The following is a 20457-nucleotide window of genomic DNA, read 5'->3' on the forward strand; positions in this document are numbered from 1 at the left end:
TTCCACTGCGATGGCAAACAGTTGTTTATTTCAGGGATGTCAGATTAATTTGGCCACCACATGATTAGCACAGGGCCGGTTGACTGGCCAAATGAATGCTGCAGGGGTGGTCCCACGAGCTGCATTGTGCCAGTACACACCTCTCCCACTTGCTGTCCAGATGAACTTCATCCTAAAGTACTAAAGGAACTGGCAGAGGAGATCTTGGAGACCTGGGCAATAATATATTCAAAATCATAGGAGATGGGCAAGGTATTAGTGGACTGGAAAAGGGCCAACATCGTAACACTCTTTAAAATAAGGGGGAAAAGGAGGACCCGGAGAACTATAGCCTGGGTAGGGTTAGCCTCACCTGAAAAGTAACTGGAGCATATCATAAGGAAATCCATTTGCAAGCATCTAGAAAAGGAAATGCTGATCATGACCAGCAAGCATAAAGTGATTGTGAACAAATTGGGGCAAAAAACTTGATCTCCTTCAACAGGATGACTAGTTGTACGGGAGAAAGGAATTCAGCAGCAATCTGAACTTCAGTAAGGTTTTGACAGAGGCCCACATAATCTTCTCATAAACAAATGGGAAAAATGAAGACTAGACAAAACTACTATCAGATGGGCAGACAACTGGCTCAGTAGCTGCAAGCAAAGAGTAATTACTAACTGGTTTCATGTTGGAATGGTAGGAGGTTTCCATTTGAGTCCCACGGGGGTCTGTCCTAAGCCCAGTGTTATTCAATGTGTTTATTAATTATTTGGATGCTGGCATAAAAATCTTCTTGAGCAAATTTGCAGATGACAAAATTGGGAAGGACTGTGAACACCTTGGAGGACAGGAATGCAATTCAGAAGGATCTCAAAACAATGGAAAGCTGGGCTGGATCTAAGAGGATGAAGTTCATTGCTGACAAATGGTGCTCTACCTCAGGAATAATAATCAAAAACATATACCAAATGAGTGAAAACTGGCAGCAATATAGAAAAGGATCTAAGAATCTTGTTGGATCACAAAATTGATATGAGTCTGTAATGTGATATAGCTGGACGAAAGGCAAATGTAATTTTGGGCTGCACAAATAGGAGCATTAGGTGCAAGGCAGAGGAGGTGATAGTGCCTCTTTACTTAGAACTGATTAAGCCACATATAGAGTGTTGTGTTCAGTTTTGGGCTCCTCGTTTTTCTAAGATGCTGAGCAGATAGCATGATGACTGACAGAAGGCCATTACAGCCTGAGTTACTAAAATGGATGGTTTCAATACATCGGTACCCTAGAGAACCATGTTAGTGTCAACAGTCAGTGTTCAAAACTGATACAGCTGCTAGAAAGTGTAGCAAGCTGACTGTGTGCCAGAACAGTAGGATCTCTGACCGTTGAGAAGAAACTGTTCCACGCATGCAGGGACCAGACAGTTACACACATGACTTTGTTCCCAGCAATGGCTCAACAGTCACAGAGTGAAGTCAGCACCAGGCACACTCACCAGAACTCCCATTAGCAAACTAATGGATATAAAAGATAAAGGATAAATCTTACAGGAAGGTAGTCACTCAGGGAAAAATTAACCAGTAACAAAAGCAATTGACAGATTCTTTCCTTCCCTGGCCACTCCAGGACAGAGGAAGATTCTTGATCAAACAAAATCTTACCATAAGAATGGGGAAGTGAAATTGGGTGCATCTACATGTTGCTGTACGATGACATTGCTACAGCACCATGCTTCAAAATGAAGTACTAAAGCATGGCGCAGTGTGGAAGTGCCTAAGGTTGGGGGTACATCGAGTGCCTTGCCATCCGTCCTGCGCAGGGCTCCCTCCCCTCAACCCTTCTGCCACAACTTGGTGTTATTGGATGAAAGGAGGGGTTCAGTGGAGATCCTCTTCCTGGGGACCCTCGGGATAGTGGTACTCACAGTCTTGATGCGATGTTCCATGGGGCTCCGCCTCCCCTACACTCCGTCCACTCACCAACTGACGGTGCAGCCTGCGTTCTTCCGCTGTGCCCTGTAGACCCCTTTCTCCAGCTAGCTCGGCTGTCATGGCAGCTAGCACTTTAACCTTGAGTGCTGACGAGTGAGACTTCTCACTTGCTGGCATCTTCCTTGCCGCCTCTGGGTGGGACACTCTAATGGTCTGCCGTAAGGTACACAGCTAGACAAAAAGGGGAGGAGTGGATTGGCTTCTCCCTCCCCACCTTGCCCCAGGGACTCCGCTTCCCCAGCTCTAGATGCCGTCACTGAGCTGGCTGCAACTCTCCTGGTCCTGCACAGGAGCCTCACCATGCCTGGCATGCTCCACGCTGGGGTGCTCCCTCTCTTTCCCCCTGCCGGGTTCTTGTGGGGCTTTTAAATCTTAATGTGGTGGCTGCTCTGGCTGCCACGATTGGTTCAGCTTTTCCCCACCCTGGGAAAAGCTGATTAAACAACCAGTGTAACACTGACTCACGAGGCCACAGCCGTGGCTCCGGCTCTGGCTCCAGGTCCGGCTCTCGCTGTGCTCCCAGAGGTAAGTTTCCCTGGGGCGGGGGGGTCTGCCTGGGTGGCCTGGGGCCCACAGGGTCTGCCCCATCCCCTTCAAAAGCCTGTGGGGGGTCTCGCCACCACATGCAGTAACCGCTGATACAGTGCCAGAGGCATCGCGCATGGTTAGATTTTGCCACTACTTCACCATAGCAACATGCTAAAATGAGGGAGCGTGCCATTACAGTGACATGGTTGTCAATCATGTGTAGACTCATGTGATTGCTACATCACCATAGTGTGCCATATGGTGATGTAGCATGTCACTACAGCAACATAAAACAACAGGTAGATGCACCCATTATCATATAACTGTAAAACCAAGAAATTTAATGCAAGCTGCAATGCATTTCCTGTCATCCAGGGACTTAAAGTTTAGGGGCAGATTACACAGCAAGCAAAGCATTGCACTCTGATGAGGGTACTGTACAGCATCTTTGCCTAGCATTAATCTCTGACATAACAATGTAATTAGCGTGGTTGTTTCTTAGGCCCACATCTTCAAAGATATTTAAGCACCCAAGTCCTATTGATTTCAAAGGAAATTAGCTGCCTACATATAATTGAGGTTCTGGGCCTCAAATAATACCGTTATGGGAGCTTTATGGATACTTAGATAGTTTCCAAGGTTATGTTTCACTATTGTTTTCTTTGGCACTTTACAGCTTGTTTCACAATTGTGTTAAAAATAATGTTATTGTTCTCTCTATTTCTCTTTTCTTGTTCAGAATGAAGATTTATATATAGTCTGCGCCTTCTTTGCCTTTGCTGCTGTGTAGTATTCTCATCTTCTCGATACATCCCAATTTAATTTATTTTATTTTCCAGGAATACAAGTAACATTTGAAATAATACACATGTGCATATTGTCAAAACCTATTTAAAAGCCTTAGAACAGCTGCTTTAGAGCATCTCACCTTCAAAATTATTTACAGTCTGAAAAACAGGATTTATAAGATTTAAATGACCTAGATAGATTGTTCCAAGTGTCTGATTGCTATCAGTCATCCAAGGAAAAAGCTAACCAAGGCTATATTAGGTTAATCTCATACACCAGGGGTGAAAAAGGAGAGCACATCATCTGTATGAAAACTATGAAGTCCCACAGATATCAAACAATCTGGGGACATCATTCATCTGAATTTATACCAAAAGGAACATATATGAGCAGTAAGTGGAATCTGAAGATATAGTAGCAAAAACACAAAAGAAAGGTGCTTTATATAGCTATTGGCCATAGTAATTTTCAAAATCTCCCATGTCTATGGCTATGCTATTGTTGAACTATGTTCTTGTTGGAATATCTGGTATTTTATCACTGGCAGAGCTATCCTAAAATTTAAAAAATGCTCTGTGTTTTGTATTCCTATTTTTAATCTATAATCTTTAATCTACCTATCACTTCCGCCTTTGACTGACTTCACATTCTACTTTTGCTTTGGTATAACCTTTTGTGGCAGAGTCTGCCTTGTGTTTTATGTCTTTTTTATGTGTACAGTGACAGTCCATTAAAGTTAAAAGTTTAAAAGTCTAGCAAGAGATCTTAACAGAGCAAAGCCAAGCATTGTTTTATTGCTTTGAATAAGCATTGGATATTGTTCATTTTGAAATGTCATAAAGGACACAACGTGGGACAAACTTTTTTTTGGTATTTATAATGAGAAAATTCAGAGATGATTACTGGCAGAAGGGAACATAGCCTAGCCTAGAACAGCAAACTTACTAATAACAATGGAAGCAGCACTGGAAGCATTATGATTTGTGTTTATAATGTAGGAAAAAGCAAACTGCCTTAATGAACAAAATGGAAAGACAGTTGGAAGGAGCTCATGTTCCTGAAGTGCATTTCTGCTCTGAAGGAGCTCTTTTTGAATTGGGCCATTTGCTCTGTGGGTGACAAGCGGTTTTAGGACTGAATCAATCATTGAATCAATCCTAAAACTGCTTGTTACCCACAGAGCAAGGTTTGTCCAAGACACTATAGACTTTCTACGGAAACTTAAAAACAAAGAACACCTTCCCAGCAACACCCTCCTAGCCACCATGGACGTTACCAGCCTGTATACCAACATCCCACACCAGGATGGCATCTAAGCTTGCCTTACATATCTACAGCAGCAAGATTACAACTCAGAGTACAGACCCAAAGATATTACTGACCTTATACACTTCATCCTCACACACAACAATTTCACTTTTAATAACCAACACTTCCTCCAGATGATGGGAACAGCTATGGGCACCAAAATGGCCCCACAGCATGCCAACCTTTTTATGATCCACCTGGAAGAAGACTTCCTCAAGAACTGCACCATCAGATCCTTGCTATACTTAAAATATATCAATGACATCTTAATCATTTGAACTGAAAACCTGCAATCTTTGATGGAGTCCCATCAGAAATTCAACAATCACCATCCCTCCAGCCGACTTTCTCTAGAATACTCCAGCGCCAACGTCTCCTTTTTAGACACGATGATCAGTATCCAGACTGATAAAATACAGACCATATTATACAACAAACCCACAGACCAACATACATATCTGCACAGAACCAGCAATCACCCTAAACACACCAAAAACTGATATACAGCTAAGCCCTCAGATACCATCAAATTTGCACTGACAAGAACACTCAGGATTGCCACCTCACCAATCTTAAAAAGGCTTTCACTGCACAAGGACACTCCTCCAGAGAGAGAGATTGCACATTTGAAAGAGCCATCCAGATACCACGTGAAGAAGAAGAAACCCCCCCACAAATTGCACACTGCTGATTATGACATATCACCCTTCCCTCGAACCCATACTAGAAAAAGAGCCTATTCTTAAAGAGATCTTCCCAGAAACACCCATCCTAGCCTTCAAACAAGCACCAAACCTCGCTAACCTTGTCACCAAAAGCAAACTTCCTCAAGCCCAGAACACACCATAAGGATCCAGACCATGCCATGCCAAGAAATGCAAAACCTGCCAACGCATCTCCACCACCCCCACAATTACTACACCACACAACAGAGCCTTCAGCATTCCCGTATTTTACAGCTGCACCTCCAGAAATGTAATATATCTCATCCAATGCACCATAGGCAGGCAACTTAGTGCTGTATTTTTTGAGGAATTCATGGGGGTGGGAATATTCAGGGAAGGCAGGGATAGTCATCCTTAGCCACTAGTCATTATAACTAGTAAAAATAATGTTAAAATGTTTTGGAAGCATCAAGCTTGTGCACAATTTACCTTATATAAGCCTGTAATACTATTACCATTTGTACTGTAGTCCCCTCCCTCCTGCTATTCTGTGATACAGTTGCATTGCTGTCTCTTGGTCTTTAGTTTGATGGTAAACAGTTGAGATGATAACAGTGTCATCCTATGTTTTTGGACAATGTCTGCACAATGGGGCCCTGACCTAGACTGAGACCTTCAGGCACCAGAAATATATTAATTGCCCAATTTACTCAAATTACACAAGATGCCTCCTAGACTACAGTAACCTGTATTAATCAGTTTTAGTAATTTTGGATGGAATTTAATTACCTGAGTTTTTCAGGGAGTGAGATTATTATCATTACAGTCCCTTAAGGCATTCAAAACTAGGCATCTGTGAAGTGGGTGGAATATTGAAAGTAGTTCCCATTGATATAGAAATGTAAATTGATTGAACTGTCTTATTTGAACCAGTTAACCTCTCTACATTTGTTGTAATAGTTCACCTATCACCTACTTGATTGCCAAGAAGCAGCAAAATTGCACAGCTAACTCCCTTTGGAGTCTTTATTCTGACAAAACTCCACTGAGTTGCAATTGAATGCTGCCCTTATTAAAGCCATGTGGAATATCTTCTGCTCAGTTTCAAGATTGTCACATAACATCTGTGTTAAATTTTACAAGTTCCCTGTGTTTCACAGCCCAAAAAGAAACCTCAACACACTACAAATTAAGAACAAATACATACTGTACATCATTCAGATACATTGCCCTTCTCTTCCCGGTTTTGCAGTTACTTTGGAATTCATTGGCAGTGAAGAGCAATGACTTCAATGGAAATTTTGCCTGAGTAAGATCTACGGGAGCACAACTATGTTCACTAACCAGAGTTACCCTATGTGTTCTCCATGCATTGATTCTCAGCATAAACCGGTTTCCTGCAGTTCTATGGCCAAGACTAATTTGTTTTATGGCAACAGCTGAAGCATATAATTAAAATTAAAATCAGAAGGCTGACAAAGACCATCTAATGTGAACAGCTAGGCTTAAAATTGTTCATATTTGAAGCCTATAATTGAAGATGACATCCACAAATCTATACCATACATAACTGTGACAAAGGGCCTGATTCTGTTCCCATTGAACTTAGTAGGAGACTTCTGCTATTACCACTGATCTCACGAGAAGCAGGAATGGTATGTCTGAATTCTGGCCTTTTTTAATGTTTGGGAGTGGAGAAAGTTACTCTACAATTCATAAGCTAATAACATTATAAAATATAGCCTGTACTAATGGAAACACTATGCTGCAATTTATGAAGAGTTTTGATTTACTGGCCATTCACCAATATCAAATATCCAATAATAATGCTGACAGTGTTGCTGTAGATAGTATCATAAGTAACTTAATATCTTCTGAATGTTCAGCATTCAAGGTCTCTCTCATACAGCAGGAGAAGGAGATGTAGAAGAGAATACTGCACAATTTTAAGGCAACTTTATTTATCTGAGATAAAATTACAAGATTTTAGGGGAGATAACTTAATTCTTTCTTTTATTTAATTAATATTGAGTTATTTAATTATCATTGAATCATTATCATATGGCTGTCTCATTAATTGTATTACAGTACACATTTCAATTTCAGGATAGATGTTTTAGGGAAAAAAAGTATACTGACTCTTCAGTTAAAAGCCATGAAACCAAATTTTGCTCATGGAAACTGGGTGAATTGTGCAAAAGGAGGGTCAGTTGTTCAAGCACAACTCCCATAAAGTGTTGTTGACCATTTTTCTGTGTTGCTTGGAAATGTTCATGTAGTTGATTTTGTTGTTCACAGAAAATAAAAGTCTTTGGAAAGCTTCTGTAAAAGTTTGTGCATTTGAAACTTCAGGGTGACCAATTGGTGTATCTATCCAGCAGTCTCCTTCAAAAGTTACAGCCGTCTAAGCAGAGAGCAAAATCAATGCCATAAAACAGAGATGTTAGTCAAACATCACTCTAAATATTGTACAGCAAAAGTGAATAATTTCTGGGTAAGTAGATGCTTAGCCAAGAGACAAAGGAGTAACAAGTTCCATCAGCATCCAGTGCTGATCACTGGAGAGTTGGTGGAGGGGAGTGAAGGAAAGGGAGGGGCAGCAATGTCTTATTTGCCATCACCTACCACAGAGGGAAGACTGATGATAACAAGGACAATGATACTATAACAGCAATGACTTGAATGGCAGCAGCCCCATGACCGGGCTCCCTGATGTCCCTTTAATTCCACCCCCCTCCCCCCTGCCAACCCCATCAAATATAATGAGTGCAGATCTTCACCTGCTGTTGCATAGAGTCGGGGGGGGGGGGGGGGGGGGGGCGGCGGGGAGCACCACTCTGCTCACCTCCTGCCTCCCAGATACGTTGCTGGGTGCAGTGCTGCTGTCTGACTCCTACAGTTGGGCGGGAGCCAAACAGAGCTGTGCATACTGTAGCAAAGATTCCCAGAGGCAGATGGTTGCTCCAGCACTTCCCTCAACAGTCAGTGCTGGGACTGGTGCCCTGCTTGTCCCACCCTAGTTATGCTATTGCCAAGAGGTGATGCAGGTCAGGGAGCTGGGGATCAGTGACAATTGTGTCCTGTTCCTAGCTCTGCCACTGAGCTTCTCTGTGGCCTTGTACAAATAATTTAACCTCTCTTCTTTTTTTCCCACCACCTTGTCTGTCTTACCCATTTAGACTGTACAGGCCAAATCCATTAATTTAAGCACCCATGTGCTAAAGTTCAGTTGTCAAAAACTGTGCTCAGCTGCTGCTTATCCTTGGAGGCACTTAACCTCCATAGATGCCACACTTCTATGTTGTGTCTTTGTGCATATCCAGAACTACCCAACCCCTGACAAGACTGAGCAACACAGAACATAGAACAGGTTTAAGGAATCCAGATACTTAATCTGAGGACTTGATCCAGTGTACATGCTCAAAAGAGGTCTAACATATACTGGCAAGACTGGTCTCTTCACAAATTCAGTAGTGGTTTCCACTATCTTATAAAGCAAAAAGTAGTCATCCTGCTAGTTAGTGTAGGCCTGTATAGTAATCACCCACTGTGCTTGATTAACTACCCCCTCTTTAGCGCTGTTATTCTCAACTGTGAAGGAGTCATGAGGATGGCTCATGACACTTCCCAGAAAGACAGAGAGCTATGTTCAACTCCCTCCTTAGGCAGAAAGGCATCATATCCAACATCTTCCACTTCCCAGGAAAGTTACTCAACCATTAGGCTATAAGTTAGTCTTAATGAGGTCTTTATTCACCCCGCTTGAAGATGTGCCACCCTAAAGAAATGACTTCCTTACTCAGTAGGTGCATACTCACATGAAGGAGAAATAGGTTATATTTTAGTTGTTGGGGCATCCCCTCCCTAGAATCTGGGGGAATCCTGAGTTCTGGTCTCTGGCCTCAGAACTATTTCTACCTTTTATCCATGTGCTCCCTGTAGCAGTACGTGCAATACCCAAAGTGTGTGGTTTAAGACTTGCCTCTGTCCTCCACATTTCCCATTGGCCAGTTCAGGGCAGCTACATCCTGAGCATGCTGATGTACTGCTTGTGGGCTGTTCTGGAGCCTGTTATGAGGTGCCTAAGTCTCTCCATATATTTTGTAAGTTGACCAGGTGTTCAACACAGGGTCGTGGATTCTGTTCTGGGAGCCCAAAAACTTCAAAGGTAGGTTTTGTGGTGCTAGACTTTTAGGTGCCTAGGATCTGGGCAGGATCTGAGTGTAAGTTGTCTCTCCCATGTGTTTTGTGTTGTTCCTGGAGCAAGGGGGAAGAGCATGTGATGGCAAAGAGTTCAAGGCATTTTGTTACAGTACTAGATATGTGATTTTGAACCTTGTTTAGGACCCATTCTTCAGGCTGTCCTCAGGGCTAGGGACAGACATTACACATAAACTGGTTAGGTGATCAGAAACTGGTTTAAACCTGTCACAGAACAGACATTCAGTGCACATAAATCAGGTTCAAAATGGCTAAAATCAGTCTGAGATAGACCTGGTTGAATGTAGTATCAGACTTAACTGATTGGGCTCAAACTGGTTTATGTACTGTCTGTCCCTGACCCCTTCCTGGTTTCAGTTAAACCAGAGTCCCCCAACATCCTGGCATGCACTCTGGGCTGGGATCTCTGCTCCAGTGGAGCAGGGCTGGCTCCACCCCTCTGCTCCTCAGCTGAAGCAGGGACAGGCAGGGGCAGGGGTCTGGCTAGACACTGGCCTGGAAGGGAGAAGGGAAGAAGATTATTCCCCCCCCTCCCCTGTCCCACAAGCATGGACCTGCACTTCTGCATGCTGGCTGCTCCAGCAGTGGGGCCATGACCAACCCTGGCAGTAGCCTTGGCTGAACTGGCCAGAGAGGAATTTAATTCCCCCCTCCCTGGGGTGGGGGAGCACACTATGGGGTGGGCAGAGCTGCAGCAGACTGTGCACAGGAGCACTGGGACTTGGAGGGGGCCAGAGCCTCCCCCCAAATGCTTCCACCACCGCTGCAGTCCACAGCAGCTTTCCCTGCCCCACAGCATGGCCACCCCACAGGGAAGGGGCTCTCATTCCCTGACAACATGATAGGGGCTGTTGCCCCCATCATGGTCGCTCCCCCCTTGTTGCTCCAGTGGCCTGGTGGGGGTGGGAGTGGGACTACAGCCTGGCTGTCAGGGCCCCTTAGCCAGGGGGCAGGGAGCAGGGTTATTGCTCCCTCTGGCCCCAGGGGACCACAGCAGGGTCTGCCCACCCCAACCACCATTACTGTTGCTCATTCTGTGCCCGGGACAAGTGGCGGAATAAGCCCCCTCCATCGGATGCTGGAGGGAGGGGACGCCAGAGGGGGCTTATTCCATTGCTTTCTCCAAGCACAGAGCAAGCAGCAGCAGTGGCAGTCAGGGCGGACAGACCCCGCTGCAGTCCCTTAGGGGCAGAGGAGGGAATAACCCTGCTCCCTGCCCATCTCCGCTGGAGCAGTGAGAAGGGAGTGACTGTGATGGAGGCAGCCACCCCATGATAGTTTCCTGGAGTATGAGCTGCTTCCGGGGGGGGGGGGGGGGGGTGGCGCTGTGCTGCGTGGTGGGGAAAGCTGCTGCGGACCACAGGAACAGCAGTGGTGGCAGCACTGGAGAGGGGGCCCTGGCCCCTTCTGAGCCTGAGTGCTGCTGTGCACAGTCAACTGCAGCTCTGGGCACCCTGCAGTGTGGCCCTACCACTGGGAAAGGGCTCGCACTTCCTGGCACCATGACAAGGGTTGATACTTCCATCAAAAGCCCTGTCCTCTTGTCAATGCAGCGGCCAGGAGGGGGCATGGCCAGAGGCTGGCTGGCAGTGCCCCTTAGGTGGTGGGCAGGGAGGGGTATTATCCTCCTTCCCTCTGGCATCCAGCAGAGGGGGTACCAGGGGGCTTATTCTGCTGCTTGCCCCAAGCAGGGAGTGAGCAGCAGCAGTGGTCAGGGTACACAGACCCAGCTGTAGTGCCTCAGAGGCAATGGAGATAGAGGGTGGAATAACCCCCCTCCTTGCCCCCTCTGCCTCAGGGGCCATGCAGGCCAGTGTCCAGCCATGCCCAGCCCCACAGCTGCAGCAGACCCAGCTCAGGTCTGTACCGGTGGGACAGGGAGGGAAGAATTAAACCCCTCTCTGGTTAGGTCCATCCAGGCTACTGCCCAGGCTGGCCATGCCCCCCTCCCTGCCCCCCAGCACAGCCTCCTTGCAGCTGAGGGCATTCTGTAGCACGCCCCAGTTCGTGGCCTGAGTAACTGCAGGCATGTGTCAGTATTTCCTCAGTCCAGAGGGAATGTCCGTCTGTACAGTTGCAAATTGGTTCAATCTAGGCAGGTTAAACTAACCTGCAAAGATTGATTCAATTCAGGCTCCGGCTTTTTGAATGTCTGTCCCTAACCCAGGTGACCCAGCTTTGGTTGTGTACCTGGTTATCAAGATGTGCAACAAAAGGCAGTTGGATACAGTGTTTACACCATCATTCCCCTGTGCGTTCTTGGTTACAGACACTGGTGTATTTTGATAAGCCACTAATGCTCTAGATAGAGCTTGGAATTGGGCTAGAATAATGGAGACCTAAACTTGCCTGGGGAGCTATTGAAACACAAATAATAGTCAAACAAATTGGAATATGTGATGCATTTGTGAAAAATTCTGATTGGAGAGATTTGTGACAAGAAAAAAAACAGTGAGGAGCCTAATTAATCAAATTCTTTGTTATGAACACTTCACCATGCTCTGATCCTTATTCATGCCAACAGTCATACTCACGTTAATAAGGGCAAGCAAGATTGGGGTCTAAATCCATAAAATTCTTCTATGCCTGAGCAAATGCACAACTTCTCCTCTAAATAAAGGAGTAATCCATCAATTTAACCAGCAGAGGGCAACACTATTTAAATTTGAGTTAAAACATGATCTCTCAACAAAGTCTAATAACTGCATTACTCTGCATAAAACTTCATTGTGCGGTACATTAAATGTAGAGCTCTTTTACATTAGTCACTGAAGTTTGCTGCCAATGCATTCCAATGTAATTGTGAAACCAGGAAAAATGTATTTGAGCAATTTAAATACTTATTTTTAATTTGCAGCACGTTGAGGGTTTCTTTTGGGCTCAGATGTATGGGAAACTTGTAAAATGTAACACAGATGTAATATGATTTCATGCAGGGAATTTAACTGAACAGTGTTAGCAAGGAATGTACACAATCAGCTATTTCCCCACAGTCACGTGAAATGGTATTTCACCTGGTTGGCAGGTTTGGAATAAGATCAACCATCCTTGCAGAAACCATTTAATGAAAACAGCTATATTTTCTATTTGAAAAATGGTTTGATGTCCACTCTCCCTGGAAGTCCAAGAATTATTGAGTCTTTGATTATTCCCACCCTTCTCTCCATGTTACACTGGGTAACTGTGTTGTATTTGAGAGGACCTCTTGTTTACACTAATGAAGTGGCACAGCCGGAAATTTAAACAAGAATAGTCAGGAGAGCCAACTTTCCCTGACAGAAGGGCAGAGGAAATCTGAAGATCAGGCTAGAGAATTCCCTCTTCGTCTTCCCAGTGGCTCCAATGTAAGCACCAGCTGAGCACCCTACTGGAGCTTAATAATGTTTGCTGAGCAAAAAGCCTCCCAAAATCGGGTAGGGAAGACATGGGCCATCTCATCTATGGCAACCTCCATACCTCACGCGGGTCATGGGAGCAGGCTGGTCTGGAACAGGAGTCCACTTTGTACCCAGTGAAAGAGTGGTGTAGCTGGTGTTCTCTTGCCTTGGAAGTTGTAAGGATGAGAAAGGTCTCTCTGTGTTCTAATTGGGCAGAACAGATCTGAACTAGTCCCAAGTCAAAACTTCGACTGCATGACACCATCTGGCCTTGAATAAGTAGTCTGGTGTTTGGTACTAGGGATACCTGAGGACAAGGTTGCTTGAGAAGACAATCAGGTTTGTAATGGAAAATGTTATGAAGTGGCACTTAAGTTACTGTGTAAATGTGAAGTATGTTGTGAATGGCTGGAAGGGAGGATTTGCATGCAGGCCAAAGCACAATAGTTGCAACATAATACCTTTTCCAATCTCTGCTTCAGTCTAATACTTGACATTGTACCTCCAGTGAGAGATCATCCACTGTAAGAGTTTAATTCCTGCCTGCTTCCATGAGTTGAAATTAAAATGGTTCCCTAGCTCATGTTCCCTGAAGGAGCAGGAAGTAACAAACATGTTTCCAATCCCTGTTATACTAATCTGTAATGCAAATTCTATATAATTAATTAATATTATATTATATAGTCATGTATATTATAATGTATCATATAGATTCTGTATAATTAGAAAGTCATTCAGTAGGTCACAATGTACAATAACACACAGCCATTTCAAACTAAACTTAAAATGGGAAACTTTTTGTTAAGCAATCAGCTATAACTTATGGTCTTTTTCTTTCTTCAGTCAGCCCCTGAAGTTGCCCCTGGCTTTGGTTACAAATGACTCATTGCTAAATAGGTTGCATCCAGTTAGAGCTTGAAGATTCTGCAAAATATTTTCCATGAGTATTGTTTTCCTTGTTTAAATGAAATGGTTGTAACTGTGCTCAAGTCCCTCTTGTGGTCACCTTCTGTGACTTCCTGCAATCATACTTACAGAGAAGAATGTTCATAACAAATCAGTAAATTTGAATTAAATATTGCTGAATTTTCTCAGAAAGTGAATTTCAGACTCTCACTGCAAGTGTGCAGAAAAATAGGTATAATGGAACTCCAGTTGGACAATAGCAACAATATCACGTGTCCAGTAAAAACACTGGACATATTATAAATATTTAATACTTAAAATGAATGACATATATAAGAGTTAGCCATTGATATTTGGGAAATAAATCCAAATAACAAATAATGCTGAGAGAACTGCGCTCTATTTGCAGAGAATTTACAAAATGCAAACTTTACTGAATAGCTGACTTTCTATATGTTATACTCCATGTTTTGCTGTCAGTAATTCTATTCCCAAACCCACATGTATAAAAAAGGATGGGGAGAATGCGATGTAATGACATCAGCAAGAAATTGGGACTTCCCGAATTGAGTCCACACAATGAGCTACCATTCAGCTAACAGAGAGCACAAAAGCATTTGGACTAAGAAGGGAGTTATGGATGGCCCGGTGTTGTTGTGCTCACTACAATGGCTGCTTATGTGGGCACAGAATGGGATTAAGAACACATTGACTTCATAACATTCCTTTGGCCTACAGTTCCTTGAATGAACCTGATGATAAGAAAAGAGTGACTGGTAAGTTACTATTGAAGTAGTTCGCTTTGGGTGCTTGGCTTAAAATGTAGCTGCTCAGCAACTTACTGCTTCACGTACTATAGGTACAATGTTACATACACAACAGTAAATACAGATGAGCAACAGGCTTCTGCTGGTATCATACCTTCATGTGCCATGTAACTCACTCCTCTCTGCATGAACCAGAGCCCCATTGTCTGTTTCCTCACCCTGCTTCCCTCTATCATTGTAGGTGCAGGTTACTGGAAAGTTGTATTTCAGGGCATACATGCATGCAGGGGGCTTGAATCCAAAGACATAAGTAAGGATGGGTGAGCAGGATACCGATTTAGAGAGGATACAAGAATGGTGGCCCCCAGGTACTCTGCACCACAGCAGCCTGTGTTCCAGGGTTCCAACATGGTCATAGCAGATGGACATCCTCATCAAGTAGCACAGAGTCAGAGGAGGGGCACACTGAAGTGCTCTGGGTTAGAATACAAAGCAGTCAGGGTGAAAGAGATTTAACAGCAGGGGTCTACTACAGCCCACCCAACCAAGGGGAAGAGCTAGACCAGGAATTCTTAAGTCATCTCACAGAGGTAGTTAGGTCAAAGGACATGGTCATCATGGGTGACCTGAACTTTCCAGATATCTGCTGGGAAGAGATTCCTAGTCAAAATGCTCACATAGGTTCCTAGCCCAAATGCAGGATCTCCGTCTAACCCAGGAGGTGCACAGCCCCACCAGGGGAGAAGCCTTGTTGGACCTGGTACTGGCCACGGGTGACGACCTGGTGAGGGGGCTGCAGGTGCTCAACCACCTGGGCGACAGTGATCATCGCCTGCTGGAATTCACCATCCATCACAAGGTGGCAAAGGCCTGCAGCAAGGCAGCAGCCCTAGATTTCAGGAGGGTGGACTTCAATGAGCTAAGGAGAATAGTCAGGGAAGGACTGAGGTCCGGAAGGGGAGGAGAGGGGAGCCAGGTGTCCAAGAAGAGTGGTTGCTCCTCAAGGAGACGATCCTCCAAGCCTAAAAGGCAGTAATCCCAACAAGGATCAAAGGGAGCAGGAGGGCGCAAAAGCTCCCATGGCTCACCAAAAGCACACAGGAATGTCTTCTAGCTAAAAGGGAGGCGTACGCCCAATGGGCGGGAGGGGCCGTCACCAGGGAGGACTATACTGCAGTTGCTTGGGAACCCAGGGGGGCAGTCAGGAAAGCCAAGGTGGAGATGGAACTGGGACTAGCTACCCAGATCAAGGACAACATGAAGTCCTTTTTTAAATACAAGGGGGGCAAAAAGAAGGTACCGCGTAACCCCTGCAAGACACGCTAGGAAATTTGGTTGTCACACCAGATGACAAAGCTAATCTATTTAACAACTTCTTTGCCTCCATTTTCCTAAGCAGGAACGAGATCAGCTCCCCCACTGGGTCCCCCTCAGGCCCCAGGGGAGGCGCTCCTAGGCCAAGGGTCAGTGAGGATCTAGTCAGGGAACATCTGGAGGGACTGGATGTATTTAAATCAGCTGGTCCGAATGTTTTCCATCCCAGAGTGCTGAGGGAATTAGCTGAGGTCATTGCAGGACCCCTGGCACAGCTTTACAAGCACTCATGGTACTCTGGTATGGTGCCAGAGGATTGGAAGAGGGCCAATGTGGTTCCCATCTTCAAAAGAGGGAGGAAGGAGGACCCGGGGAACTATAGGCCAGTTAGTCTTACCTCGATCCTGGGTAAGCTTTTTGAGAGAATTATTCTGGCACATGTCCACCAGGGGCCAGCAGGGGAGATTATGCTTAGGGGCAGGGGTAGCAGTGGACATAGTCTTCCTGGACTTTTGGAAGGCCTTCAACACTGTCTGTCACCCCATTCTCACTAAAAAACTGGGGAACTGTGGTGTCGACACCTACACAGTCAAATGAGTCGCTAACTGGCTGGAGGGCTGCACCCAGAGAGTGGTGGTGGCCGGGTCATATTCGACCTGGAAGGATGTGGGCAGTGGGCGGACAAGAATCGGATGGGATTCAACATCGACAAGTACAAGGTGATGGACCTGGGGAGGAAGAACCAGCACCATACCTACAGGCTGGGGAACTCCCTTCTCGGCAGTGCAGAGGCAGAAAAGGATCTTGGAGTCATCATTGATCCCAAGATGAACATGGGTCGGCAGTGTGGGGTTGCATCAGGAAGGCCAACCACACCTTGTCATGCATCCACAGATGCATCTCAAGCAGGTCCAGGGCGGTGATCCTCCCCCTCTATGTGGCACTGGTTCAGGCCGCAGTTGGAGTACTGCGTCCAGTTCTGGGCGCTGCACTTCAGGAGGGATGTAGACAGCATGGAGAGGGTCCAGAGGAGGGCCACTCACATGATTGGGGGCAGCAGGGAAGGCCCTATGAGGAGAGGCTACAGGACCTGAGCCTGTTCAGCCTCCACAAGAGAAGGCTGAGGGGGGATCTAGTGGCCTGTTACAAACTAATCAGAGGGGACCAGCAGGCTTTGGGGGAGTCCCTGTTCCCCCAAGCACTACCAGGAGTGACTAGGAATATGGTCACAAGCTAGCAGAGGGTAAATTCAGATTAGACATCAGGAGGCGCTACCTCACTGTCAGGGCAGCTAGGATCTGGAACCAACTTCCAAGCGAAGTGGTGTTGGCTCCTACCCTGGGGGTCTTTAAGAGGAGGATGGATGAGCACCTTGCCAGGGTCATTTGACCCCAGTACTCTTTCCTGTCATGGCAGGGGGTCGGACTTGATGATCTGCTCAGGTCTCTTCTGACCCTACCTACTATGAAACTATGACTAAGGCAAGACTATTTCACTCCTGCTCTAGAACGTCTCACTCCAGGGCAGAAAAATTCACTTGAATCTGCTCAGCAGGGATACAGAATGCTGTGAATCAGAGATGTCATGTAGGAGATGCACAGGGGTAGACATGCACCCCCTGAGAGTGCTGGTGCACCCACTGTCAGGCCACTTAGGTGATGGGCGGGGGGAGCAGGTAGGAGCACTAGTATCCCCCTGTGAGCACCGGCCAGAATGAAGTGCTGGATGAAGACGCTTCCATTTTCAGGTAAGTGAAATTGGCTTGGGGGGGATTCCCACCCCCCATCAGTGAGATTGGCTGAAGGGGGACCCCCCCATCACTGACTGGTCACTGGGGGCGGGGCATGTGCCCCCCCAATTCAAATGGCACCAGTTGCCCATTCTGTGAATACAAACTCATGCCAAAAAAAAAGAAAGCCATGAGCACCATTTGGGACAGTTGCATAACGGAATCTGACAGAATGCTGCTGGATGGCTGGCTAAGTTATACTACCCTAGTGTTAAGAAGACCCACGTTGAATACAATGCTAAGCCTTCTACGGCTGTGCAAAATTTTGCTGGCTGTTTCATTTTGACACTGTTTTGACTTGTTTCGAGCTCAAAACAGCAAAATCAAAATGAAGGGCTTCTCCACATGGGTGTGTCCCCACATGCAGAGGTGTGCAGTTGCAACACAAATTTGTGCTGCTGCTTTATGCCCTTGGATGTGGGGTGGTGTGGGGCAAATTGTCCCGGGGGGATCAGTGCCTGTGCTAGATCCAGCAGCCTTACCTGGGATCCTGGGGGCTCCTGGAGCAGCAGTAATGGTGATCTGGCCATTTGGAGCCTGACTGGCCAGGCTGTGATTTCTGGCCTCATACATTGCTTTCACAGCATCGCACCACATTTTTCAGCAGTGGTTTGGTTTTTCTTTATGCCAGGAGATTCCAGCATTAAAAAAACCTGCTACGCTCTAAATTAGCAATGCAGTGAACAGGTGCACGTGTACCACATGCATGCATGCTTGTGGAGATATAGCTCTTCAGTGTCTGGAAATCCATGAATGCATCTGCTTTTATAACTCACTCTCATCTGATCCTTAAGACTGAGTCACAAAAAAGTAGAAAGGAGGAGAAGTACCTTCCTAGCTTTTTGCATTAATTGTTGGTCAGGAACTGGAGCAGGGTGGAAGAGAATTGTACTTAGGTACTTATGTCCACTTGTAAACAATAGAATCTCCCTCTCGGCCCCTCATACTCATGAGGGAGGCTTTAGGGCTGTGCAAAACAGCACCGTTACATTTCACTGTTTCAACGGGACAGTGTTCATTTCATGTTTTGGTTCGTTTCCTGTTGAAACCGCTGTTTCATTTTGTTTAGTCGAAACTGTTTCACTGTTTCAGTGCTGTTTCGACATTTCACCCATAGGCTATAATGGGAAAGCATGAAGCTGCCTATAACTTTGTTATTTCTTGCCTTATTCAGATGAAACTTGCAGGGGTAGTAGCCCCTTCTGAGGCCACAAAGCCTGCCACATTAGGATGGGCCCAGCAGAGGACACACACCCTTACCCTATCTCTTTTGGTAACCTGAGCTGGCTACATTCCTGGGGGTGGGGAACCTGCTCCCTCTGCCTATGTGACTGGTATCAGCTACCTGGGTGAGGGGTTTCTACCTGGTGGGCTAGGGTCTGCCCGGCAACTAGTGATATATTTCAAATTGGTTGGCCGACAGCCAACCGGAGCTGGCCTCCACTGGACCAGGTGAATAAGGTCACAGGCTATATAAGTTAAGACTGCCCAGGAGGAGGGGACAGCAGCCATGCGGGGTACTCAGACTTAGAGAGGAGTTTACCATCCGCAACTGGCTCTCTCCCCCACAGCTCACGAACTAGGAATGGCCTGCCTCCAGAGGGAATCTCCAACAGCCTCGGGATGATCCTTGTAAGTAAGCTACTCGAGATCTGGTTAGATATATAGCTGGCAGTAACTCAGATGCGTGATCAAAAGGCTACCTCAGCCAGACTGTTTTGCTCTATGGGATTTCTATGGTATTGCTCTATCTTGTACCCTAAAATACAAAACCCAACTACCTGTGAGGGCACATTCCTCACCAAAAAAACACTCTGCCTCCAGTCTCTCAGGGCTTATCCTGAGAGGGAACAAATTACAATGCAATCCACGATGCCTGCCATCATGTGGACCGTACTGGACCACAAGGGATCCAGGCGTCTTCTAATACCCTCCTTCATCTGCCTCACCAGTGCCCACACATCTGGTGACAGCGGCCTGCCCTAGCCAGGAACACTGATCCCCTGGAACTTCTCCATTTGGTTCTCAATTTCCCTCACTAGGGGGATCACCTGGCTGAGGAGGGCATTCCCAGTGCTATGGGTCTCGGTGGCCTCGAAGGGTTTGAGGACCACCAAGATCTGGGAGATGTTACCCCACTCAGCTCTGTTCAGGGGCCTGCTGATCCCAATCTTCCCAAGCAAAGCCATCTCATGGATGGCCTTCTGTTGCTCCACCAGCCTTTCAAACATCAGGTATGTGGAGTTCCACTGAGTCTCCACGTCCTGCATAATTCTGTGCTGTGGGATGCTCAACTCTGCCTGAAGTTTCTCCTGAAGCATCTTGCCCTGCTTGATGCTGTGGTGGAAGTAGCCCACCACCTTCCTGAATTTTGAAATCAGCTGGCTTGTCACCAGCAGCCCTGTCCCCCTCCAAGGCTGCACTATGAGGTGCAGCCTGTGTGCCACACAACAGACAGCCTTCACCACATTGACCCTGTTTTGGTGACCATGAACCCTCAGGTGAGCTCGGCCTGCCCAACAAAGCCATCCCTGCACCATGCGGTTCATGGCCCCCATGATCTCCCTTGCCGCGTGGGACTCATCCAGCACCTCGGCTTGCAATAGAGCCCACTGATGGCCTGACTAATTGCACCAGTGCCCTGTGAGGAAGAGGTAGGCGTGATCAACACCCAGGCTGCTCCAGATGTTGGAGGTGAAGTGCAAGGCTACCTGCAGCCCTGCCTTGCGCAGCTCCTCCCTGAAGTACTCCCTGCATACCTCATACAGGGAGGGCACCACCGACCTGCTAAAGGTGGTGCATGCAGGCACTTCGTAAGA

General features: G+C 46.2%; 1 pseudogene; it reads left to right on the top strand.

Annotated features, from left to right (window-relative positions):
* Window positions 1–2032: 2032 nt before the first annotated feature.
* On the top strand, window positions 2033–5139 carry LOC149872210 (uncharacterized; annotated as a pseudogene).
* The last annotated feature ends 15318 nt before the right edge of the window (window positions 5140–20457 follow it).

The sequence above is a fragment of the Crocodylus siamensis genome, chromosome 2, assembly GCF_052110815.1.
Source record: "Crocodylus siamensis isolate JL-2025a chromosome 2, ASM5211081v1, whole genome shotgun sequence".
In the NCBI taxonomy this organism is placed as follows: Eukaryota; Metazoa; Chordata; order Crocodylia; family Crocodylidae; genus Crocodylus; species Crocodylus siamensis.